At 40.1% G+C, this 27,387-nt stretch overlaps 1 protein-coding gene across 3 annotated transcripts in view; it reads right to left on the bottom strand.

The window, feature by feature from the left end:
* LOC100705732 (cadherin-20) overlaps window positions 1-26,209 on the bottom strand; it is a 100,396-nt gene extending 74,187 nt beyond the window's left edge. For 2 of the 3 annotated variants that reach the window (XM_025910096.1, XM_019362996.2), the window contains exon 1: window positions 25,777-26,209. The gene's annotated coding sequence lies outside the window, so the exon portion shown is untranslated. The remainder of the gene's footprint in view (window positions 1-25,776) is intronic. The other variant, XM_005449102.4, reaches the window with a different exon arrangement.
* Between the last annotated feature and the right edge of the window lie 1,178 nt (window positions 26,210-27,387).

Here is a 27,387-nt window from a genome sequence, read left to right on the forward strand (position 1 = left end):
CTTGTTTTTGGAAAAGTTTGCTGCTAGATTGAACTGTTTGTCCAGATGGGTATTTTCTTCGACAGGTCTCCTCCTGTTATCCTATTCGTATGCCCCCTTTGCACCTCTCTCCATTCAGGCTGTCTAACACGCTGCCTCTGAGGGCTTTCATGCTTCAGTAGGTACACATACACCTAGATAGAGCTTTTCAAACGGGCAGATAGGTCAAACACTTACAGAAGCAGGAGTGTAGTCAACACAGGGTCTAGAGCTGGACACACGACCAGTGTGGCCAATTATTTCGTTCCTCTGGCCTATGCCTGCTTCTTTCCTTTTCTTCTTCACGTGTACAAACACTCCAGAGAGTCCTGCATCAAAGTACCTCTCTCTCGTTAAAGGCTTTTGGACTGAACGGAAATATGTGTTAGCAAGCTGGAAAGGTGTGGGCGGACAGCTTTTTGTGCCTTCATATCATTTTTAATCATCCTGACAGGTTTCCTGGTTGTTCTGTCAAATACCCCGGCATCGGATCGGGAAACCAACCTGTGCCAGCTCCAGTAAGAACCCGTGAAAATCAATGATGTTTGGATAAGTTTCTGACATCTGCCCTGCCTCCTCTTCATCTTTTTTTCCTCTGTGGAGCTCAAGAACAAGAAAAACAAGCCTCTGAAACATTGTGCTTTGTATACACGTCGGATCAGAGCAAGCCGGGGCGAGAGGGGGCTCGCTGGAGCACGTTGGGAAGAAGTTTGTGGAGAAGGCTTGAAGGCTGGGGAGCAATCGCTCTAAATTATGCTAATTTTACTCAAAGCCTGAGCCTCACATCAGCAGAGGAGTCGAGGCTGGAAAGTTTGGAGATCTCACTGTGTGAGGGATGGACCGAGGAGGAAAATATTTACTCCAAAACTCTGTGTCTTGAGGCAATATGAGGAGATATTTGAGGGAATTGTGGATTCAGATTAAAGACAATGGAATGAATAAAATCCAGTGTTTTATTGTGTATTTGTCATTGATTGATTTTTTTATCCGAATTACTATTTTTAACAGAGTGCAGTTTCTATGCCAGCTTTTTATAGGTTTGAGCCAACAGCATGCCAGCAACTCAGTGCATTGAAGCATGTAGACATGCTCAAGACGACCTGCTGAAGTTCAAACTGAGCATCAGAATGAGGAAGAAAGGTCGTTTAAGTGACTTTGAATGTGGGTTGGTCTGAGTGTTTCAGAAACAGCTGATCTACTTGGATTTTCCCACAGAACCATATTATTGGTTTACAGAGAAAATATCCCATGAGCATCAGTTCTCCAAGTAAAAGTGCCTTGCTGATGCCAGAGGTCAGAGAAGAACATCCAAATAACCACTTGTAGCAACAAGCATGAAGAAGAGCATATCTGAATACAGAATGTACTGTACCTTGAAGCAAATGGGCAACAACAAAGGAAGACCATGCCACGCCTACTTCCTTCAACTACTCCTGTCAAGACTATGACTATGAAGTGTGGCTTCCCTTATTCCCACACTATCCCCTAAACTAATGTGGGAATAAGGGATATCTATCTATCTATCTATCTATCTATCTATCTATCTATCTATCTATCTATCTATCTATCTATCTATCTATCTATCAATCAATCAATCATTTGGATTATGGGTTCAGAGCAACATGAAAACATGAATCCATCCTGCCTTGTATCAACAGTTCAGGCTGACGGCGGTGGTGTAATTGTGTGAAGGATATTTTCTTGGCACACTTTAGGCTCCTGGGAGATTTGCATCACAGATGTGCAGCCAACAAATCTGCAGCAACTGTGTGATGCTATCATGTCAATATGGACCAGATCTCTGAGGAATGTTTCCAGCACCTTGTTGAATTTATGTCACAAAGAATTTAGGCAATTTTGAAAGAAAAAGGGGTGTAACCCAGTACTAGCATGGTTCAGGTAACTGGTTCAGTAAGTATGACGACATATTGTAACAGACACAAAGTAATGCCCACCTCCAAATTTTCTCATGTAATGGAAGAGGATTGTCAGGTTTCAGCATCCAGGATTGCGGTGAATTTTAAGGCAACAACACCTAACAGCTCCTTATGTCAGTGACACCAGCACTATCTGGGAGAATGGCAGCTTTTCATGCCATGAATGCATGGGAGACTATATAAATTTTAGCAGTAGCTAGAGTTAAGATCAATTAAAGTTATTTACTTGGATACTAGATTTGTGACATTGAATCAAAGTGTAAAGCAAATTTTAAATATTCGATTGGGCTGGACCAGGTGACCCTGACCCGTCCCTCAGTTATACTGCTATAGCATCTGGCAGCTGGAGGGCTTCCCGTCATGCACTGAGGACTTATTTGCCACTACTGTGTGTCATTAATTTCGGCCTTCTCTCATGTTGTTTGTCTTTTGTCCCTGTCTCGCTGTCCTCCTTTTTTCTCTCATCTTTCCCCTCATTCCACAACCTGTCACAGCAATGAGATACTGGAACCTGAGCCTTGTTCTGTTGCAGGTCTTTTCCTATTGAAAGGGAGTTCTTCCCTCCCACTTTCACCAACCAGTAGCTCATAGGGGATTATCTGATTGCTGGGCCTTTCTTTCTAGCCTTGTGGGCCTTGACCTTACAGTATGAAGCACTTGAGGTGACAATGGTTGTCAGTAAAATTGAATTGATAGATTGATAGATGTGGTCATAAATAGATAGGGAGGGAAAAATTACCACTGAATTCATAGAAACAATGACAGCACAGACTCATGTAAATAACACTAAGAACATGATAATATGTTTCCTGCTTTTTCCACCATCTCAGATTGCTGCATAATCCCAGCCATAAACTTCAATCTTTTCCAAAAAAATTAGAGAAGGCAAAAATTTGCTTTATTTCTGGTTTATTTACTGTAGTTTAAAATAACTAGAATTTGGAGTGAAGCAGCTTTCTCCAGTTTTAGAAGACACTGACAAATAAATAATTTGTTTTAGTTTCGAGGAGCTTTACAATTTGTTCTGGACAGTTATCTTTAATTTCAGCTATTTTATAAATAAATGATTGTTTTTGCCTTACATAAACCAAAGATATTGCAAGTTTAAAACCATTTAATGACCTTAACAAGGCATTTGTTGGTTTTGTCCTGTTTAGACCTATGTAAAATGACCTACTTCCTCCATGACCCCAAACCCAAAGTTCTCCCTCCCCACCTTTCAGGACTTTTATCGTTCCTCCGCTGTTTAGATGATTTATTCTGCAGCAGCTAAGACGTGCTGATAGCGAAATGTCAAGGATTGTTGCTGCCGCCTGTTGTGTTTACTTCCTCCTCCCTTTCCTTCTGTTTCAGACCGCTCGTCTGTGTTACCTCCAGGCGAGTGGGCTTCTCACATGCCCCTTGTGACATGTCCCATCTTTAAAGTGCAGCTTTGACGGCACATTTGTTAAACATGACAATGAGGGTTCCCCAACCCCAGGGCAAGCTGAAATACGCCTGCACACAGATTGTACTGTGCAAGCGTGCCAGTGTTTGTACACATTTGTTGTCTTCTGCATGTGCATATGCAGATTTATAGCTGTATATCTTCATGTTTTCCCTTCACTTAACTATTGTTTATCCTGCAGATTCAAGGGATTTGTACAGAAGATATAAATCACAAATAAAAGTGATCCTCAGTTGCAAAACCATAAGACCTTTTTAAAATCTTGCTTTTATCATATTGACCTTACAGCACTGAATTAACATGTTTACCAGTGCTTCCTTCTTATTAAAGAGTTAAAACAAGATTCACCAACAGTTCTCCTCTTTAATGTGCCCGGGGCTCCAAATCCATTAGTGGTTATCGCCCCAATCACACCGGGAAAAACTCAAGCAATCTTCTTAGCAGCAAGGAGGTTGGAGCAAGGAAGGAGGAGGGCTTGGGTTTATTTGGGAGGGTGAGTATCCCCCTCGCAGGGTTAAAAGAAGCAACAAATGCGCCGCAGAGAAAATCACTCCTCCACATTGTGCGGACTAAATCAGAAAGCACTGCCGCCCCACCTTTTCCTCTCAGCTGGCGCTGTGGATGGTGGTGCTCCTGAGTGGGATTGTGCATGATGCGTGCGTGTTGTTTTTGCCTCATGCAGAAGTGGAAGGAGTGAGCAGTAACATAAAAAATATCCTAAATTTTGACAGTTAGCATCTTGTTTGGTTAAGTCTGACAGCATTTGCTGGTGGATCTGCAGGCTTTGAGCAAAGTGAACATTTTTAATAATTCTGTTTGCAATGGAGGAATCATACATTGTTTTGATAAAAGATGCTTTTTAGTAAAAACCAGCTTTCCCCTGATTAAATGTCTTCAACAGCAAAACATAAACATAGAGCTTGCATTGTAATTTAAATGTTCTTAATTTTTTTTTATTAGTTTTTGCTATGATAATAAATGTTATCATTTCATTTATGCACTGAATAGGTAACAATTTATATATCTCACACTTTAAACACATTTTCATTGAAAGAGTCACATGTTATTATTGTGGGTTTTTCTATTATGTTTCTGTTCTGACATTAATGGAATCCCTAAAAAATCCCTAAAAAGAGTCAGTCACTACATTGGTTGTTACACCCACTAAGATCCATTGGTGGGGGCACTCCATTCTTCTCCTGAATAACGGGTGTTCAGAAAAAAAACACAAAATAGCTTTTTTAATCAGCTGTAGTCAAAAAAGTAAACATGGGGGTCTTTTTAACACATTTCTCAAGAATGTCTTGTGAATATTGTCTCTTTGCTTGTGTACTTATTTTAGACCCTGACTGATATAGAAGTTTTGATAATTAAACATATATACGGTGATTTAAAAAAAAAAACTGATATACTGGCTGATATATTTTTCTTTCAGACACACAAAACAGATTTCCAAATATTTGTTAAATGTTATTTACGAGTCATGGATCCATACTGCCTGATTTTGCTTGGGTCAGTTGGTTGTTTTTCCAAACACCTCATGCGTAAACTGTCTGAAAAGTGAAGCTAATGCAGAATAGCCTGAACCCTGCATTCTTTTTAATTGCGATTGCAAAAATACTTAAGTATGTCTTCAGACCTGACCTCTGTAAACATTTCCTGTTGAGTTTATTGCCCCAGTGTCTCATCTTGGATGAAATAAGTCCAATTTACAAATTTTGGTAATTTTAAGTTTCAGAAAATAGGACTATTCCTGTTATTGTCATTGGTCAAGACTCGTGACTGACAAGTTGTTAGCCAGTGAGCAGTGACAGCCAGAGCTGCACCCAGCCCATCATATCTGGTTTCAAAACAACAAGGACTTCACAAACCAGTGGGTGATCTGTCCATTCACGATTGAAAATGATATATAGAAAGACAGAGGAAGGTGTCGACTGCTCTAGTTTCACAATTGGTAAACTGGAAGTCTATGGAAACTTCAGCTACTTGAATCTATGACCCTGGTAAATACTGATGAGGTTATGATCTCAGTTGCTTGTTGATGTTTTACTAAATATAACAAGGTGTCTTTCTTATAAGCTATGTTCAAATTTAGATTCAAAAAGGACAATAAACAAGGTGTGTTTTAGGGTAGGCCTAGGCTTAGAGCGTGAGGAATAAGGGTTTAGGTATTCATCTGTTTCAAGATACCTCAAAGGTAACCAAAGGGGCTTTACTGACCAACAGGTGATGTCACCGTGATCACATGAATATTTACATACAGTACAGTGCCACCATGAAACTACAAACTTACAGAAAAATGTTGGATGAATACACTTATGATCCCTTAAGCCACACAAATACCACGTGGTTATGTAGCTACACTATTGAGAACATACCCTTTACACTACTGAGTAGCATATTGTTTACTTGGGTCTGGATTAAAACCTCTTAGCAATATTGACATTTACTTTTGGGCACTCTCATTGGCTGTAGATGCAGGGGTCAAACCTGCTGGCTTTTCAGCTCTCTCCAACCTTTCAGCCACCTTTCCACTGGCAGTTAATTTCCCTTAATCTGCAGGCAGGTCAGGGCAGAGCAGGGCAACAAAGGTTCAGGATGAAGATACGGCTGATTGCTCATTGGACTCTCATTTCCTTTTTAGTGGTCGTGGAGAGGAGTCAATTATAAACTTAAATAGCCAAACTTTTTAAAAAGTTACCGTCACTTAGTTGATTGCATGAGCTTTCCATTGTTTTTAGTAGACTTTCCCGGGTATTATAATTGCCTGGGTAATATGCAGAGCCTTTTATCCTGCTCATAAAAGCCAGTCGCATTAATCAGGCAGTACTGGTGTTGGTGAGCCATATGAGATGATTGGGACAATAAGTGGTGCGTGTCTTTGAGAGATGCGTGTCATCCTAGCCACGTTCCTTCCCATTAAACGTTATGACACTATACCTCCATTAAAAGTGCGGATATTACTCATGTTAGACTCCCAAACTGCTCTGGAAAGTTTATACGCTGGTGTCAATCTCATATCTCTGGTAATTGTGGAGCAGGTCATATATGGAAAACAGGAGGAGGGAGGGGAAAATAGCTTCCTCAAAAACATGGCAGATTTAATTTGTCAGCTTGGATGAAAATTGGCCAGTGAAGAAAACAAACGGCAGTTGCATGGGCCAATGGTACCAATTCGTCAGGGGGAAGATTGAGGAGCCAGTCTAGAGATAGCTCACATCTCCATAAATCATGTTGACAATTGACTTGAACTGCAAGAGGAGGAGGTCTCCCATAAAGCCAGCCTGAACAGGCGCTGATATAGGACATCTCTCTCTACCCACTGCCCAGAAATAGAACGACAGCCTAATGCATTGAGGATGGCCCTGATGGCAGACTGAAACACAGCCTGCTCGCTCACTTAAAGTGGGAATTTGTGGATTGTTTTGATTTCACTTTGGCTCCATATTTATTGGCCACCCTTTTATCAAACAAAAAAGTAATTATTAACTGAAGAGTGCAATTCCTAGATAAATTATAATGTGATGGTTGAAAGCTGTTATAGCCTGTTGAAGCTTCCTGCTTGCAAGCTGAAAGGGCTTGGTTGCCAAAAACTTACAGTTATACAGAAGTCTGTAAGGAAATGGCCCTGCCATCTCTTCTTCTGTGATCTCTGTGAACACTACTTTCAGGTCACAATAGCTGTGGTGTGGATTGTAATCGGTCAATGGCTTATGACTTTTGACTGTTAGGTTGTTAGCCAAAGGGCCTGCAGTGTTCCCCTGCAGTGTTTCTCAATCAGATTCACTCCTTGCTTATTGCATTGGATTTCACAATGCCAAGATGGCATAAAACATTTGCTTGGTGTCCTGCTTTGTAAGGACAAGCCAATGGGTGGCTATACCCCACCCAATTCAATTCAATTCAATTCAATTCAAGTATTTATTGTCATTGTCAAGAACAATGAAATTGTGTTTGGAGCTTCTACAACAAATAATAATAAATACTAAATTCCCCTTAGACCCAAGTGTGACTATTTAACCCAGTGTGACTTCAGTGCAATGAGACGATCCTTAGCAAAAACATGAGAATATGACAGGTAATGTTCATGGGACATTCAAACAAAGACCTGAGAAATATGACAAAGTGCAACAGTGCAACCCGTTCAATTATTGTACTGTGAGATATGATAAATGTCTATATTTCATACCAGTTCACAGCTATTAATAAGTTGGATATGGTTATTGTCCGTGAGAGGGGGGGCAGAGGGGGGGGGCGCGAGTTCAGGAGCCTCACAGCCTGTGGATACAGGCTGTTGGCCAATCTGGACGTTCTGGCCTGTATGGACCTGTACCTTCTCCCTGAGGGCAGCAGGTGAAAAAGGTGGTGCGCAGGGTGATGTTGGTCCCGCAGGATACTGTGCACCCTCCTCAGACAGCGAGTGGGGAAGATGTTGCTAATCTCTGGCAGAATCGTTCCAATAATTCTGCCAGCTTCTTTCACCACCCGCTGGAGTGCTTGCTGGTCGGCCTTGGTGCACCCACTGTGGTATAGCACGATGATTGGGGCCTTAAACCTGAATCCATTAATTAAAGAGAATGCAGGTTAAGTGGATTTGATTTCTTATATTTTGTGAAAGAACTTCACAAACCTAAAAAAGTCCAGCTGCCTTCTTTGTCAAGCTCTCTAGAGAATTTCAAATTGGTTTCCTTGCTAAGTTGTCTGTCATGGGTTAAAAGATTCAAGATCGAAGATTCTTTATTTGTCACATGCATAGTTATACGAGTGAAATGTGTCCTGAAATGCTCCTCGACTGTGCAAAAAAGAGAACATTATATACAGTAAGTGAATTATGTACAAATGTTTTGAGCCCTAAAACATGTTTTAGTTTAGAGCTCGGATGGCCTGAGAATAGAAGCTCCTCTTGAGCCTCTCTGTTTTTGTGCGGAACCTTCTGGCTGTTGCAGAAGTTGGGACAGTTTGTTGCTGGGATGGGACGGGTCCTTTAATATCTGAGCTGCTCTGGACCAGCATCTCTTGGTGTAATTGTCCTGTAGGGAGGTGATAGTAGTCCTGCAGCAGGGTTCTGCCTTATGGATCACTCTCTTTGACTAACTTTTTTGTCCTTAACACAGATGTTCCAATACCTGGAGGTATGGGAAGGACTGGATTGAAAACACATCCAATGTCCCAAGAAAAACTTTGAAAGGCCTTCAGAAAACCTCAAACACTGTAGCTCAAGACCACTTTTAAAAATCACAATAAAGTCCTTAGAAACAAAATTTAAAGAAATGAGGAGTGACTCAAGAGTTCTGCATAGTGCTGTATTAGTCTGTGGGAAAACGGTCCTGTTTCAATTCTCATTCATATTCTGTTGATATGTGACCTTGGAAAACAGTTTACAGTAATACTTGCTAGTCTCACATCTAATTGGATATAACATGATTTTCTTTTCTTCAAAATTATGTCCCCATCAGTGTCAAAAAAGATGACAAACAAGAAGACGTTCAGTCAGATCTGCCCTCACTGGTGAAACTGCTATGCTGGATCATGCCACGATGTCTTTGTCCATCTTTTCTAAGCATCCATGGTTCAAACTCAACAAATAAACCTAGGATTAAAACAGACTTTGATCTCAGATGAACCAGGAGCCGGAAAAAGTCATTTAGCTCCACTCACTCACTTACCGTCCTTAAGTCCTGCAAAATGCACATTGAGCCAATAAAACAAAGTTAAATCTGTTTCTCTGGCTATTAGCCTCTCATTTTTCCTGCATGTATCCTCTATCTCTGTGCTCCTTGTTGTAATGCAGGGGCGAGAACAAAGACTCCCATAAATGAATAAGACTTAAACAGGTATGATATTTCACAATTATTTACAATGCTGTGGGTGTAATTTGAGTCACGACCTGTCGATAGGATCAGTAAATGTAATGTGATAACTAAAATTAGAGCTTTAATATCCTGCATTACTGTGTTACAGAAAGGAGTAATGAGATTACAGCTTTATAATGCATTACTTCCACCAGAATTGACTATGATGCACTGAAAATACTCCATCATTGGCTTCTGCTGTTCTGTGTAGGTGCTTTACAACACCCAGTCGAGTGTATAAGCTTTTAAATATCCTTCGCTGCCTCTCTGTCGGTGGCTCAGAGAGCTGTATTTATGCAAGTTTCACCAGATGTTGAGTCAACTATTGAACAGATGACAGACTTAGCCAGCAGCTGAGGAGACAATTCCACAGTCCAACACTCAGCAGGCTTCCACCTCGCTTTTTCTCTGCTGGCTTTGTTTACATATGTCTGTCTCTGTCTTGCTGTCTCTTCGTGACTCACACCATCTTAACCTTCTTCACTTTTTCTTGGCATATTTTGCAGTCTCTCTCTCACACACACACTCTATTCCTTGTGTTTTTGAATACAGATCATCATGTACAGTTGCAGATTATAGTTTCAGAGCTGCAGTGCAACCAAAGAAAGTGTTGCATACGAAGCTGGGTAATTGTTGGAGAAGGAAATAAACCTTGAGAAGTAATTTACTTCAGGGGCTCAAATAAACATTAAATCCATCCAGCGACGCCAAATGTGTAAAGCTGTCGTCGGTGAAATGACAGATTAGGGCGTCCATCGAGCCAATAAAACACGTCTCTGAAGGCTGCGAGCTGCTTTTCAAAATAGCAGCTCTCTCATGATTATAGATGCGTTCAATTCCCATCACAAAACAAACACAAAAAGGGGGAAATTATTATTATTATTTTTTTAGTTTTGGTTGGTTTGAGCACCAGAGATTGAAAAATTTAACCAGCATGCCAGGCAGATAATTCAGTGTCTAATCTCTGAAATGACATGTTGTTATCCACAGGAAAAGTCCATCCTAAAATCTGTGATGCTGTATTGTTTTTTAACATATGTTCTCCAAATAAATGGGTTGTGATCCGTAAAATACCCCAACCCTCAGAGTTACTGACAGCCATTTGAAGCATCATACGGAGAAAAATCTATTGTAAGACACAGACCAATTTCTCAAACAACAGTGGGTTCAGCAGACCATGGTGCCATACAGCTACAAGACATGGACGCACTACACGACTCCCATTTTTTTCCTGACTGTATGTAACCCCCGACTGCATGCAGCATGCTGTCTGGCACTTTTCAAAAACATATTCTGGGAAATGTCAAAAATGACAAACTCAAGTTGACATACTCTGCAGGAAGAGGGGGAAAGTGGCTAAGAGTTCAGAAATACTATAGTAGACTGCACACCTGGAATCTACTGAACTCTTCACTGACAAACGAAATGTTTAATTTCTCTTTTTTAAATAACCGTCACTCCTTGCATTTCCCGATCAGGAAAAACAATTGCTATTCACATTGCATGTTAAACGTGTAAAACAAGTTTATTCACTCGCCGTGCTCGTTCGCCTTGAAATAAATCACGAGCGGGAGCTGAAGCACATTCATTATGAATGCTCTCCTATTCTTGCATGTGCACCGCAAAGCCTCTCATCTCCTTGTTCTTAATTTGCGTCTGGCTCTTCAAATATTTAAAGGTAGGACTTAAGAATTGAAGAGACTGCAAACATGGATCCTGGTTCCACTTGATGAAGCGGTTGTAGGTTGTTGTACAAGACAGACGCTTACTCAAACATACAGCCATGAGAGTTGTTCACTGAACAAGGGATGCCAACCGACTGTGCTTCTGTCCTTGACAGTGTACAAAGTAATCACATCCAATATTATTATTATTTTTTATTAATATTATCATAAAAAACAGCATTGGCTCACTTGGTATTAAGGGGCCCAAAGTGATGCCAAGAAAATATCTCCCACACCACTGCATCAGCACATCACCACCACCAGTTTGAAACACTGGCTGACATAAGGCAGGATGGATCCATGCTTTTTATGTTGTTTACACTAAATTCTGACCCTACCATGTAAATGTTGCAGCAGAAATCAACACTCATAAGACCAGGCAACAGTTTTACAATCTTCTGCTGTCCAGTTTCGTGTGAATTGTATCCTCTGTGTCCTGTTCTTAGCTGACAGCAGTGGTACCCATTGTGGACTTCTGTTGCTGTAGTCCATCTGCTTCAAAGTTCGATGTATTTTGCATTCAGAGATGCTCTTCTGCATACGTTGGTTGTAACGAGCGGTTATTTGAGTTTGCTTCCTATCAGCTTAATGTAATTTGGCTGTTCTGCTTCGACTGCTTGCATCAACAAGGCATTTTCCCCTGGAGAACTGTTGCTCAGTGGATATTTTCTCGTAAACCCTAGAGATGGTTCTTTGGGAAAAACCCAGTAGATCAGCGGTTTATGAAACAGACCAGCCATGGCACCAACGACCTTGTCACGTTAAACTCACCTAAATCGCCTTTCATCTCCATTTCAGTGTTCAGGTGGGAATTCAGGAGGTGATCTCGACCATGTGTACATGCCTTAATGCACCAAATTCCTGTGTTGTGATTGGCTGATTAGATAGCTGTGTAAACAAAGAGTCAAACAGGTGTATGTAACAAAGCCCTGGTATGTTGTAAGCTTTGTATCTGGCATAAAAGTTTCTAAATCTTCTATGTCAGCTGTACAGTGTTGTGTATACCAGCTTTTTCATTGACTAAAAATTAAACCAGTAAATGTCCCAAATTACCACAAAAATGGCAAGAAATCAGTGAGCCTGATGATAATGTTGTTAATGATGTGTCTGATTGAATGGGCAGCTGTTCACTGGCATGATAACAATGTCGACTACATAAGGTGATTTCATGTAATGAAAACAAAGTGATATTGGCCTTAAATATTCATATATTCAATAGCTTCTGTATTAAAAACAACCTCCAAACATCCACTTTTGAACTGAATTCGGGCCAGATGTAATCTAGATGTCTAGACATTTTTGACCTGTGAGACATCAAAACCATGCTTACTGGGAAATGTTAAAGAGTTCTCCTTTACTTTTGATTTCATGGCAACCACACGAGACATAAGTCTCCTCAGGAGACATATGAGACCCTGAATAAAAGAAGACGAGAAACTGATCCTCCCACTTGACTGGGAATTCCTGTAGACGGGTGATATAAAACTCAAGCTGTGGTTATTTCCTCACTTCACTCCTCCTCTACATTTTCCATTCTGTCTCATCTACTAGCATACACTCCTCAGCTCACAAAGAGAACACAGGTAATGTGATTTCAAAGGGAAGAATAATGATACCAGGAGGAGGGAAGCAGGGAGGGGGAGGGGATGGGTGTTGAAGTGATTTCAGGGGAGCGGTGTGCCTGCGGTTCAGGGGTAGGGATTTTTTTTTTTTTTTTTAACTTGAGTGGAGTGAGATCAAACGGCTCATCCGTGTTGGTGCGTAGAGTGAGACTGAAAGTAAACACAGAAATTAACAGCGTGGAACAGCCATTTTGCTGGCTGAATTAGGGATGTCCATTAGGGACAACTTGCCAGCGGACCTAATCACCCTGGTTTGTTTACATATGTGAAGCAGAGTTTCTGGAAACTCGACAGCTAAATGCAATGGCAGATTATCCCATAGATCATTCTGGGATGTTCCCCAGGCTGCATTAAAAAGATGAGGAGCTAAATTAAATGGAAGATGGGATATGGAGGACAGGACGGAGGCAGAACGGCAATCACCTCTTGAACCTGGTGGGACCTATTGATGCCAAAAAATCTCCATGTAGCTGCCGGACTGAGGTGCATAAATGAGCTATAACTAATTAATTTAAAGCTCGGCAGCCAGCCTCAAACATAACATTTACATTGCACCAGCTTATGAAGTACATTTGAAAAAGAAAGTGCACTCTCTTTCATTTCTAAGGTTTTACATATCAGGATATAATGAAAAAATAATCTCCACAGCAAATCTTAAAATGAGATGAGATGAGCAAGAACTTGACATATCACACCATGTCACTGTTTATTTAACATAAACTAAGGCAAAATGTAGATGCAGTGTGAAAAAAACAGTACACACTTAATGCTTCCACAGGATTTAAGAGGGTAAGTAGCAGCCAGGAGCTGCTAATCAAATTTACCTGATTAACTGATCACCAACACACGTGAAGGCCTATGTGAGATCAGAAGCTTTCACATTTTGCAGGTCTGAAGCATTCAGGTGTGTGCTAACACCACAGTGTTACCAGCAGTGGATGTTCCAGCAAATTCAACCCAAGGTCAGAGGTTGCAATGCACTGAGAAACTGTAAAAAACCAAAAGCAACATCACAGACTTTACAGGCCTCAGTTAGCTTGTGAAAAGCTAAAGTTCATGACAGCACAATTAGAAAAAGACTGAACGAGTTGTTTGGGTTGCCAGGAGAACGCGTCTTCTCTGCCATATTCTTCCTGGGAGAACGAACATGGCAGCACATCTTAGGCTTGCAAAGTTGATTCTGAACAAACCACAAGACTTCTGTAGCAATGTGCTTTGGACAGACAAGCCCAGAGTGGAGATGTTTGGCTATAATGCACAGCAACATGCTTGGAGAAAACCAAACACAGTAAATCAGCACAAACACCACATACGAACTGTTAGGTACAGTGGTCGATGGGTGATTTCTTGATTTCTTGGGCTTGTTTTGCAGCCATTGGGCGTTGCACTCACAACAAATGTGAGGACATCTGGCTAACAGCTTAAACTTGTGCCATGCAACCAGACAATGACCCCATGCCCACTGGCAAGTCTCCAACATAATGGCAGAAATATTAAAGAATAAAGGTGGTGCAATGGTTCAGTCAAGGTTCTTCATAAACTGAAAACTTAACTGTAATGCTGTGGTGGGACCTTAAGGAGCTGTGCATAAATTAATACTGAAAAACCTCAATGAGCTGAAGCAACCTTGTTGAATGGGCCTAAATTTGCGAGAGACTTCAGCCTATATACTCTAAATCTAAATCTAATGTAATTTTTCAATGCCAGCAAAAACACATGAAGATATGACTGACCCCTGTTTTGTCTACTCTATAAATCATTATTAGAATGACCCACTGATGTACAGTCAGAACACCTGTTACATAAAATTAATCAACATTTATTTAGCTGTGTGCAAATGAGTTCAGCAATATTTAACTCTTTCCTTCAAAAAGACTAGACAACCTCCTCTATACCCTTATTGATGATCAATAAATAGAGAAGTGGTCTGACAACCATAAGAACAGGTTCCAGGTTTTTTAAAGGCAGCTCTAGTAAGGCAGAGATTACCCTCAGCAACTTGTGATGCACACCCAGTAATTTTGTTCTGGAAGCAGCCCTGAAAAATGACAAAAACCACTCAGTTTAGAAAGGAGAAATAAGAGAAATTTCTCTTGTATTGACAACTTTTGTATAAGAGAAATTGTTTCTCTTAAAATACAAGGAAAGAGTTAAAATATTGTTTTATTACTTCTACTTGGAACTTTTTCCTCAGAGTCATGGTTTTTTATCACACAGTCCTCACTGACATGGCAATCATTTTCTTCCACAGAACAACCTTGTGTCTATTATTTATATGAAAATATGTTAAAAGCAGTAAAATCAAAACAAGGACAATTGTATTTGGAGCCTTTATAGTCCAGATATCTGTGATAATGTGATAACTTTCAATAGCAAGTGAAAGCAAGCATATTTGTGGCCCTGAACCAACAAAAAATGTATTTCTTAACAAAAAATATATAATTCTCTTCATAAATATTGTTATTGACAGTTTATGTCACCTCCAAAAAAGGTTGGAGGTCTCACCTTCAAATGATGCCTAACAGTGACTCCCACACCTCAAACAGACTGTTGTTTAAATCTTTTCTTACCATTTTAGCTGAACCTCGACATAAAGAAGTCTTTCTGCTGTGCATTTAGAGGCTTAAAATAAAAAAATAATCTGGCTCTTTGTCTGCTAAATGTTTGACTACATTCACCAGCTAGATGCCTGCATTTAATACACTGTGTTTTAAAAAATGTATTAAAGCCTAAAAGCCCAAAAGCTATTGCTTTAACGAGACACAGCCAGCAGTATTTCAGATCACATATCTGAGGGCTGCTTACAGATCAACACTGTTATCAGATATTATTTGCTATAGCAGAGTTTGGGAAGAGTGCATGAACTACAACTATTTCACTTCCAGTGATTTATTGTTTTACCTCAAACAAGTAGCTCTTCTGTGCAAACAGCAGGAAAGAAACACAACTAGTTTTCTGACTTTGTCTGCATGGTCCTCGCTGTATCGATCGGACGCTTCAGGATATGAAAGAAAAACAATGTTCGAAGAAAGTTCAGATAAAAGCTTTCCAGCCAATCAGAGAGCAAACTATCATACAACACAATATATATCTTTAAGCTTTGATTACATATTCTGCAGAAAAAAGAAAACACGCTTGACTCACAGCTACAGATGATGCGGGTGATAAATGCAATATAGGGGCCCTGTGAAATGTGTACGGTATGCTTGTGTATATGTGTGTGTTTGTGAGCATCCAGCACCGGACACCCAATCCTCTCTTTAATCCTTGCATCTGTGGCAAGCTGCCACAAGCCCGTATCATTTACCACATTACACCTGTTGGGATGAATTTGATACCTGGAGATAATGGATTGGAGTTCAAAGAGGAGAATGCGGACAGGAAACTTTTCCAGAGGTCGTATTTCATGAGCAATCTGCGCTGATTCAAATACACACACACACACACACACACACAACACACACACATACGTGTGAAGTTGAGAACAGATGACGGGCAAAAAGAAATGTTCTCCTGCTTAGGACTGTAGTAACAAGTTTCACATCAAGCTTGGACATGAAAAGAAGGTGAAAACAGCTTCAGTTACAGCACACTATATCTCAGAAAATAAATCTTTTTATTGCCTCTCGTGTTTAATGAAAAGTTCAACCATGAGCCAAGAAAGACTTCAGCAGTTTTGGGTGTCTATATCAACTCAAAGCACACTAATAACTCGTGAACTTTTGCAGAATTTTTGCTAAAAATACAATGTGAATGCAATTTGGTATCTCTAATTACACAGCAAACCTTTATGTATTTAATAAATTAGATATGTGATTTAGTATCACATATCACCTAAAGAGAGATGGTTGCTAGAAACAGCCATGTAGGACATTTACAAGGAATCAAATATGCAAGTCTAGAGATCATTTAAAAGATGGACGTAACCACTGTGACCATTGGTAACCACTGGTTACTAAAGTTCCAGTTTGTCTGTATCAAAGTGTTAGCTGTTGTGCATCCCTGGTCTCTGATAGCCACATACCTGCTACTTGATTCCTACACAGACATACCTTCCAGCATTTACAAGATAGGCTTAATTGTCTATTTAACATGAGCTGGTAATTCAGCACATAAACTCATCAGGGACGTTTCTGCAGAATCGCTGGTATCTAATCCTTTAGGTTAAGGAATTCACTTTCCGTACATGGAAGCTACATAATTTTTTATGTTTGTGGTTGAAATGTTTATTGTGTTTTGTTTTCTCTATAAAAAAAGAACTCTTAAATAAGAAATTCTCCAGTGTTTATATCTTGTGGGTGATCAGTTCAAACACAAGGTTGCCCAGCATTCAGTAGCTGGTATAAACCCAAGCCATCATTATACCGTTATTACTCCAAGTCATCTAGAAAGTTTAACTCTTGCTTGTAAAAAGCGATTGGAAATTATAGACACAGCATTCGTATCTAAATGTATTTGTGATAAAATTGTCTTCACGACCAACAGATTGGCCTAAATTCAAATCATATTGAATGTAAATTGGAAGGTTTGAAATCAAATGTATCGCAGTACATTTTAGTACATTTTAAATCATTATTCAGACATTTTGGAGACATGAAGCATTATGACAGGAGCAGAAATTGGCTCGTGTTGCTTTTTGGTGAAACATGCCCCTGCTTTTACTTTAATTACTCTTTTCAAATACTGGCTAATTGGTGGTGCATCATGCTGTTTGTAGTGTTAGAGATCTCGCTCTAACTCTGGTTAGCATTTAGTCTTCTATGGGTCCGTGTTTGAAAAAAGTCCGGGTGTCCTTGGATTCCTTTTACTTTAGTCTCTCTCTCTGTAAAAATGAATCTATGGATTGAATCCAAAAAGTGGTCGGTCAACAATTCAAGTAATTCATTAGCAAAATGAGCACAGCCATATGAGCACACTACATACTGCATGTATGGGAAAAATGCACCAGAAATTCACAGAGAGTAACACCATGCTGAGAACTGCAGAGTACAGAAACCTAATGGATGTCTGGGCCAGATTTATGGTAGCTCATCCCCTCCACTGCTATGAGAAAAATTTGACTGGAGCACACCAACTCCAGAGACCATAATTCATTCGCCATCTCACTCCATTTTATTCAGCCAGAGTACATTGGTGAGTATTGGGCTCCTTTTTTTCGGGGCCAATAAAATGTAATCACTGTCTGCCAGGACCAAGGTCGAACTATATTCCTAAAGCAATGCGATGATCATTTTGGCCCTCTCTGAAGGTCGACTGGCTGTTTATTTTTTCCCTTTGCCTGTATGATGGATTGTTAAAAATTAAATAGGGGATGTTTGCTTTTGATGAAATTGTAGATTATAGTTTAGGTGTTTTATTTTTTTCCCGATGATCTAATCCATAACTGAGCAGGTAGGATGTTTGAACAGGTTGACAGTGAACACATTTGCTGTTGCATGAATTACACTTGTGAAATTTCATTGTGGTGATGGTCTCCTCAAATCCTCTATTGGCATTAGTAAGACAGCCTGACATCATCCTGTTGACTCTCATTCTGTGTGAGAGCTCTGCATAGACAAGCCTGTGTTGTAAACTCCATGTTCTAAGCCTGAAACCCCCACCAGTGTTTTTCTAACTAGACTTAGAAATATTATGATTATCTTCCCAATTCTGTCACTCACCTTAAAATGAAAGGTAAAAGGAACTACATAGGGATTTTCAGCCATCATATGCTTGGAATATTTTAGTACCCTAAAAACCATTAGAATGAACTGTTAAAAATATAGACATAGAAGCTGAGAAGTTGAGATTGTTTTTAGTCACGTTTTGTTTTATTTTGAAAATCACCATTTAAATTACAATTCTGTCAGGTGTACTTTGAGTGATTGCCCTTCTTCGTTGTGTTAATTTTGCCAGAAACATTTTGACTATCATTAGCAAAACTTAGCTAATGTCAGAAACATGCATATTTAATATCAACTAATATTAACTAATATTAGCTAAAGCCACACATACTGAACATCATATATTACTGTAGGGTCTCTAACTTAATATAAAGCACCTTCAGGCACTGCTGTTATGATTTGGTGATATGTAATTAAAACTGAACTACAGGCTCTACAACGTAACAGTTAAGGAAAGTTTATGTGCTCACTTTTCCCTCCTGGCTCCAGTGAGGACCACTGAGAGAGAAAACTCATCTCTCCGATCAGCTTCATTTAGACATTGATTTTTACATGTGGCCTTGAATGTTGAAAATTTCCTTCTCAAAACCCTGTCAGACCAGTGGGGGGAACGACAACGGGGAATCAATTCAAATTAATTTTTCAAGATGAGGTGTTTTTGTCTATTACTGTAAGGAACTCTCATTTTGAATGGGTCCATTGCCTGAGAGTCAGTCCCAGAAAAAAAAAAAAAACGAAAAAAAGAAACATGATTGCTTTCTTCAACCCGGGAGGGCATGGAATAATTCACCATCTGAGTTTAGAGGGAGCTGCAGGATCAGCTTAATGAAATGAAAACCTGCATCTTTTGGTGCGTGATCAGGTATTGAAGAATTTGTTCCAACGCACAACCAACCTATCAGCTGTGTGCACACATGTGGCACAAAGGCAATGAATAATATAGCAGTGTATATACACTGAGGTGGAAAGTGAGAATATTTTCTGTATTTAAAAACTCTGAATACCATGGGAATGGACTTATTACTTGCTGTAGGTGTTCTTTAAGGATGCAGAGCTATATTAGCTGTGTTGGCACTGACAGTTTAAATTGTAGTTATACTTTCCTGCTGCCTGAGTCCATTTGTTCACTATGTGCCTCTTCTTTAACCGCTAAACAGATGCTTCTGGCAATGTGCAGGTTCTGACTGCTAATGTGGTGCAGGACCAGAGGTCCCAAAGTTTTTTTGCCTATTTGTTTGAAATCATAAGCAGGTGTAGATGCACAGAGGCTTCTCCTGCTTCCAGCAATCATGGCTAAAACAGGAACAGCATCTCCCTGGGCAGAACTGGTTGTAGCAGAAACTCTAACAAAAACTTCTTTGTGAAACTGTAGCAGTACATGTAGCCAACAACAAAGTTACATTTCCAACGTCAACACAACCTTGTCAACTGTCAACCTGTCATCCGACAGTTACTGAACTTGGTTATGTTAACTTGAAAAACAGCACCAAGTTTAACTTGTCCAAAGTCTTTGGGGATGTGAAGTGATCATAGACTGTGGAGTGATCAAAGAGAACCACATATCCACATCTTATTTCAGAGAAACCAATGAATAAAACCACTTTCATGTAGTTTGTCAGGTGTTATTGGTAATTCTAGATTGCCAATAGGTGTGAGATGAGTGTAAATAGTTGTTTCTCTCTCTGTGTTAGCCCTGTGACAGACTGGTGCCTTGTCCAGGGTGTACCCCGCCTCTCACCCTGTGATCGCTGGGATAGGCTCCAGCCTGGGTTCAACCCTGATAATGATAAGTGGAAAAGAATGGATGGATAGATGGATGTTTATCAGTGGAAATTGTGGATTTTGGTTTGGTTAGGTGCAACTGTAAATATCTATCTGAACGCCAATTTGGGATTTCTCAATGAAGTGAAAAAAGGACCATTTTTAGTCCACATTATTACAGCCAAAGTACCTTTGGTATTTCTTTACGAAGGTCTACTCTAAAACCTAACAGAGTGTTTCCAATTTCAAAATCTACTATGTCCTTGTAATGCCTAAACAGAGAAATTTCTTGAGCAAAAGTTTTCATTGCAAAATCTAACCAAGTAGTTTCAGTGCCTAAACATAACCATGTCATTTTTATTGCCAAACCAACAAAATTTTTGTGCCTAAACCAACCCTAGTGACTTTCAATGCGTAAACCGAACAAAGTTTTTGTAATGCCTAAACTCAAAATAGTATCAAGATGTTTTTAATGCCTAAACCTAACCAACTACCATATTTTTTAGACAATAAGGCGCACCTGATTATAAGGCGCATTAAGCGAAACAAGCATTAGCATCATCCAGCTTCACTGTTTATGTTATGCTAACATAGCTGTGTTAGCTAGCGATCACGTAGCACATCATTATATACCAGCTAGCCCAACTTCAATAACCCTACAAACGTCACTGCTGTTTAGTTTTCTGTCTTCATTTATGTCTGAAGTGATAGCAGAGCTGTACGTTTTAATTATTTCAGAAATCTCTCAGTCAGAACATGCTATATCATGTTTCGGTGGAAACTAGCAAGCTAACTTCCTGCTAACTTCTAACTGCGTCAAATTTAATAAATTCTGTTTTCATAGATGCCTGATTGTTAAACTTAGTTGTTACACCTGGTAAATCAGCAACGCTGATCATTTAGTTAAATATGAAAGAATTTAGACAGTTTTTAACTCTCAGTGATGCTGCAGTGTTTGTTTGACTTTGGGACCTGAAGCAGATGGAGTTTTGGACCCAGATTACTCCGCGAGGCTCCTGACTATGGTAGCCGTAATGTTCCGACAATCCATCAAGCAGTGCGGCTTCGTAGCTTACCAAAGTTGTACTAGAACATTTCTGACAGATTTTTGAGCACCGTGTACCACCTGAAATTGGTTCGAGGTCAGTAAGCACAACCAGAATTCATTCATAAGGTGCACTGTCGTTTTTTGTGAAAATGAAAGGATTTTAAGTGTGCCTTATAGTGCGGAAAATACGGTAGTTTTTCTATATTAAACCTAACCAAGTAGTTTTTAATGCCTAAAGTTAAGCAAGTGACATATTTTTATTTTGTAACATATTTTAAAAGACAAACAAACAAACAAAAACAATACGAGTGGAGTGTGAATGTCTGTGAAATCTGAAGACTTAAACTTGAGTCTCTGGTGTAAATATATCCACCATCAAGGCCTCAGCCTTTGAAGGTGGCCATTCTCACCCTTTAAATAAGGGGAAAAGGATAATGAGCACATAAATCTGTAGAGCTCGAGACTATTTCATGGATGGCTATTAACTAAATCGGGCTTTCATAGCAGCCAGCGCATAGCTGCTGTTGTCTCGTCTTTGTTTACTTTGCGGTATGCTTGTTATTGGATCATTGTTGATTTTCCAGATAACGGTGGTGTTGAGTGGTATGCTTTAAATAAAGAGTCTTTGTATGTGTGTTTGCCACATAAGTCAGACTTTCCTGTGTGCCATTGAGTAGTCATGCTATGTGTCTATATTTTATATTTGCAGCATTAACATTTTGCACATATATATTTCATGTAGCTGTTTGTCGTATGGATGCTGCGGGTGCTACCAAGCTCCTATTGCATTCCTGTCATGATATCCCTTACATAAAAGATGCTCCACCTGCTATGGATTGACCTCCAATTGAGCTGTGCCCCCTCATGCAGTGGTTTCCCAATGGTGTGTCAAGGCACACCAGTGTGGCTTAAGAAAGACATAATTTCTTTGCTTACATGGTGCCAATCGAGCTAATGAGGAAACGAAATATCAAGAAACTTTGCCTACTTTAGAGTTCAGGGTCTAAACTGTAAATTGTGACTGTTTTTGTAAAGAAAATGTAAATTCCAAAGCATAAGTAGTCCTGCTCTTTGCTAAAGTTTGTGATAAAATGTCCTCTTTTAATCGCAGCCAGTGTGAGGTTGTTGAACGAAAGTGGTTTTCATCAGCTTATTTTCTATGAATATTTCCAGATTTTGCATATTGTTGCACTTGGCTAGTGTGGATAAGGCTATGTACTGGTAAATGCAATGAACACAAAGTTAGCAAATATATCCTAAAGCATCAAATCTGAATGTACCAATGTGGGCTCTATTGTTTCTGCCGGTAAAGAATGAAGTAAAGAGCCTTGTTTTAACACCATTTACCAAATTGGTTTTCATCATTTTATGGTTTCTGGATATTTAGTTCAAAACATAAAACACATTTTAATGAATACTTTTAGTATTTTCCCTTTTTTGGGTTCAGATCAGTAAACACCCCACAAAAACGTGCAATATTCACTTTCAAAGATAACACCCAGCAACTTAGTGCACATCGCTGGAGTGTGTTAAATATGTGAAGGAGAGGTGTCGTGAGAGACTCTGCTGCCTAGAGTTTCTCTGAAGTTTGCAGCTGTTGTCCATGACCTGATATTCAGCACGACTAGCAATGAGCAATAAACACCAGAAGCAAATTGAGCCATGCCCATTTTCATACCTGTTCTAGCTGGCCGATTGCAGCTGAGAGTGAGAGAGCTGAGAACTAATGTTGGATACTAGTTGCCGTGCAGGACCCTCATGAAATAAGCTTTTCAGCACTCTATGACTACCAGAGCAGCTCTTCTGCCAAAAAAGCTCTTCTGCCATTGGCAAGAATGGCTCAGAGAATACCAGTTTTCATGATATTACTTAATGCATCAACTAGACAATACTATATTTATAACAGATTTGAGGAATTATTTTGTTACAGTATAATCATAATGATAACGATGATGATGATGTTGAGGATAATAACAAACAATTAGCAACCAGCTTTTTTATTCTGAATAAAGAAAATATTTGAAAATTTGGACTTGATTAAAAATTGCATATAACTGTCTCATCCCAACTAGTTAACAAACTGATGGGTGAAACACTGCACTGTTAAACGAGTGTGACATTTAACAAATTGGCCAAAAGTATGCATCGTAGTCTTTTGTTTCTGCTGAAGTGGCAGCGAGCGCCCCGAGGTCAAGACAATCCATCAGTTGCTCAGACAGATGACTTACAACTCCGACAAAAGGATCCGCTCCGCCGCACAATACCACGCGGGTGTTTCCTGTGCACGAAACGTATCTGGTCATGTTCCAAATTTTATACCCCAGAGGCGGTTTTCCATCTTCGATCACAGCAACGGTACCTGTGACACGGCTCCCCGGTGTCAAATAGCACTGAGAAAATGTACTGCGTGATGATCAAATGAGCCATAAAAAGTATTTCAAAGGAAGAAAAGCTAATTAGAGGTAAAGTGACACCCGCTTCAACTCAAGCATAACATGGCAGGTGTACAAGCGCTAACGCCGTCCCACAGCCGCTGTTGCCTGCCAGGCCTGGCTGATTGACATGACGTTGCTTCCCAGACCACAACAATGCCAGCAGGGTCCTTGTTATTTTGTCTGCTCTCAAAGGCGCCTTCTGGTAGCCCATAAAGCACCATCAGGCTCCAAGCCCTGCAGTCATTCAATTAAGAATTTACTGGGCTATTGATTTCACCACAAGCGAAGCGCCTCACATCTTGGAAACAATAAGGAGCCCATAAAGGCTATACTAGCCTTTTACCTAAAGGGTGATAACATGGTCTTCAGTGTGGAGAGAAAGGCAGGGAAAGGCTAATGCACAAAAAGTGAGCACAAACAACATCTGAATCGAGCTTTCTCTTACTTCAAACGTTCTCCTTTTTAATGAAGCAGTACCTTCATTTTCAGCGTGACCTTTTGAATAAATTGTGATTTTTTTTTAAAGAAAAACAATTTTTAATTAATGTTGTCAAGAATCACTAGTGTCACTGCTTCTAGAAACTAATTAAAGATTCCCTAAAGTCAGAGATGGGGTCGAATAAAAGTTTGAGAAATTAACATAAACTCTGGGGGACTAGCATAAGTGCGTAGAAGAAAATAAATGGCGTGCTTGGCAGAAAAAGAGCCCACAATGTATGTGCTGCCATAAACAATTTTGGGGTGATAAAACAGCTCTGAGCTCACTTATTGACTATTTTTTATTAGATAAATTTTAATTTAATGCATTGTTTTGCCGTTTCACTAAATTTAATGAATTTTTTCTTGTTAGCCTTCGCGTGTGCTTGCTGGCAGACAAACTCATCTTTTTCTTTCGGAACAATTACTTGACAACCAGGAACAATCTTTAGGTCAGTTGTCAAATAATTGTTTTTTTTCTGTGTGTGTTGACCACAAGAATTAGCAGAAACAAGCAAAAACAGTAAAACACCAACCGAAACCTACGGCAACAAGCTTTTTGCCCACTTGGGGGCAGCACAAACGAGCTGCAAGCAACACACTGATTTGTTTGTTAGCAAATGCAAACATCCAGAAAAAACAGAACAACTTTCATTTCATTCTTTCATTTATGTCTATTTATAAGCTCTTGTAAATCTGCTATATTCATCAGGTGGCATTTTGGTGCTTTTGCCCTAAGACACAAGCTAAAAACTGATGAGAGCAAACAAAAGCAGTTTTGTGGACATGAGCTAAATAAGACTAAGGAACACAAAAACACACTTATGTGATCCACTGTAGTATAAAAATGTCAGTGATATAACAGGTAGCCACTCTAATGTTGCATTTTTTCATGTTTTGTGGGATTTCACAGCCCTTCCTGTTATTAATGCCAGCAAAGTTCCCAAGCTGCCATCTAATAAATCTCCCATGTCCCCCCCACCTGCATAGAGCGACCCCATGTGGCATCCTGAAGCCAGGCTTAATAAACTTTGGGGTCATTCTTGCCAAAATTGTGTTCACAGTATCATCCACTGCAGAGCTTTGGGGAAAAAAAATACAACTGTTGATGCAACACAAGTTGAGCTGGGCCAATTGAGACTACAATGAAAGCGAGAGAGGCGGAGCAGTCGTGTAGAGTGAGTATAAGCTGGAGAGAGGAAGGAGCATAAGAGAGTAGTGCGGCCAGGGGAGAGTACATGTAGATGCTTAATGAATTCAGTCACAGCGGCACACAATGAAATCTTTATCCATGGGGGATGAGGCAGGGGACTTGGCAGAGCCCCGGCGTATCTCGGCAAGGGTGAAAAATAGAAATCCCACTGTCCCCCTGTTGGCTCTCCCTCATGTCAGCTGCCTTGGTTACTGAATTGGCTGCCAGCGAGCCCCCGCCACTCCACTCTATCCCTCCTCCTCCTATTCCCCTCTCTCTTTCTCTCTCTTTCAGTTCAACTCTCCTTCACACTCATGTATTTTTTCCCTGTTTCTGTCACTGTACTTCGAGCTGTCCCTCTGCTTTTTCTTGTATTATTAACCCATCCTCCTGAGTCAACTTCCTGCCACTGCAAGTGCACATTGCTGCTTCTCCTCGAAGTCCGTAAATGATGGCTCTAATACACACCCACTGGACAAAGACGCACTCTGCACAAGCTCTTAAAATGCAAGGATTTGACTTACCTTGTTACAGGTTGTTCTGATAATTATGTTTTTATTAGATGATTTGGAAAAGAGAGGAATAAATTAAAATCCTTACCTTTTGGAGCTTCTCTGAACTTCTTTTCCTTCGCAGACACTGGGATTTACTGCAATTTTCTCACTTTCCTCCCCGACGTGTTGGTTTTTCTATCTCAATCTTTGCACTGTGGGGTTTTTCTTGCAGAGAAAAGTCCAGCTGACCCCCTGCGCAGGAAAGACCAGGCAAGAGGGGATTCAAAAAAAAGAAAAGAAAAAGACCAGAGAGCAAGCGCTGGCAACTCCTGATGAACTCAGCTCCTACCTCGCTGCTCCTTCCAGCACTCGGGGTGAATGAAGTGTGAGACAAAGTAATCTTCAGGTGAGGAGACAGACTCCCTCTCTCTCTCCTTCTTTCACTTTCCTCCTCCTGCACGCTCTCTCTCTGTCTCCTGTGCTCGCTCTACCTGCTCAGAGCGCTGTGGATGAGCTCACACACAGCTCTCCCTCTTGTGTCTGAGCGCTGTGCTGTTGCTCCATCCATTCCCCTCATTTCTCCCTCCCTCCCTCTCTCCCTTCATCCATCCCTGTACGGCTCATGAATGTTTAGACACGGCAATTGTAGCTGAAAGGCACTGAATTAACCCGCAGGACTCAAAATACACTCTTTCGCTCCACTCACTTTTCCCCACTTTATTCTTTTGTTCTCGCATTGGCTGCAACCCCTCTCACTGTGTATGTGACCCCCCTGAGCAGTACAATCAGTTCTTTTTAGGGGGAGTGATAGTCTATTAACTTTGTGGTCTTTTCTCTTTACTGGGTTTTATCAACAGACTGTCTGAAGCTTGGATAAAGGATTGTGGCCCGAACATCCCCAGCAGACTTCAGCCTGTTACATTAGAATGCAGCACACATGACTTCACATTATAAGAAAATTGGCTCATAAAATAATCATGAACAAAACAAGAAATATGTATGATGAATAAGTAAATATTTGCTTCTCCCTTGGCTGATTAATAATTAACTGTCCTTAAACAAGTCTAATTGGGCTTAATTGAAGGTATTGAGTCATTGGAAAACAGATAAAAATCAAACCGCTCATGTCCCCGCGGGCTCAGAAGCGTTTCCGATGAGTTAAATGAAACCCGAGCTCGTCATATGCCTCCGAATCAAAGTCTGAAGAAGTCCCGGATTTAAAGTCTTACATCAATTTATGTCAAGTCACCGGAGATAAGTGCAGCTTCAATTCCTTAACCCCACTGACAATTCTGCTGCTGTACTTTGAATGGCATTGGCCCGTTCTGCATCACATTATACATCGCTTGAAAACACACCTCCTTTAAGATTCAGATACCAATGCCACAGCAATAACAGCAGCAGCTGCAGCAATTGTTGCCCTTTCTGTCATCTATAGGGACACTGATTCTTTGAATCTCTTTGTGTTGCACTTAGCTTTCCAGCAAATATACTTCCAAGCTTTCATTCCCACTAACAAACTGAGGTATTGTTAAAGGTGTTGTTACGCATCATGTGTACACGTGATCCTACACTTTAGATTTTTGCTGTTTGATTATTCTTTCTCTCTGTAACAGCAAAAACAGTATTACCATACTAGCTAAGTATAACAAAAAAGGAGACGTGCTTATTTTTATATCTATATTTATGTTCTAGGGTGGCTTTGCATGAGTCCCAG

The sequence above is a fragment of the Oreochromis niloticus genome, linkage group LG9, assembly GCF_001858045.2.
Source record: "Oreochromis niloticus isolate F11D_XX linkage group LG9, O_niloticus_UMD_NMBU, whole genome shotgun sequence".
Taxonomy (NCBI): Eukaryota; Metazoa; Chordata; class Actinopteri; order Cichliformes; family Cichlidae; genus Oreochromis; species Oreochromis niloticus.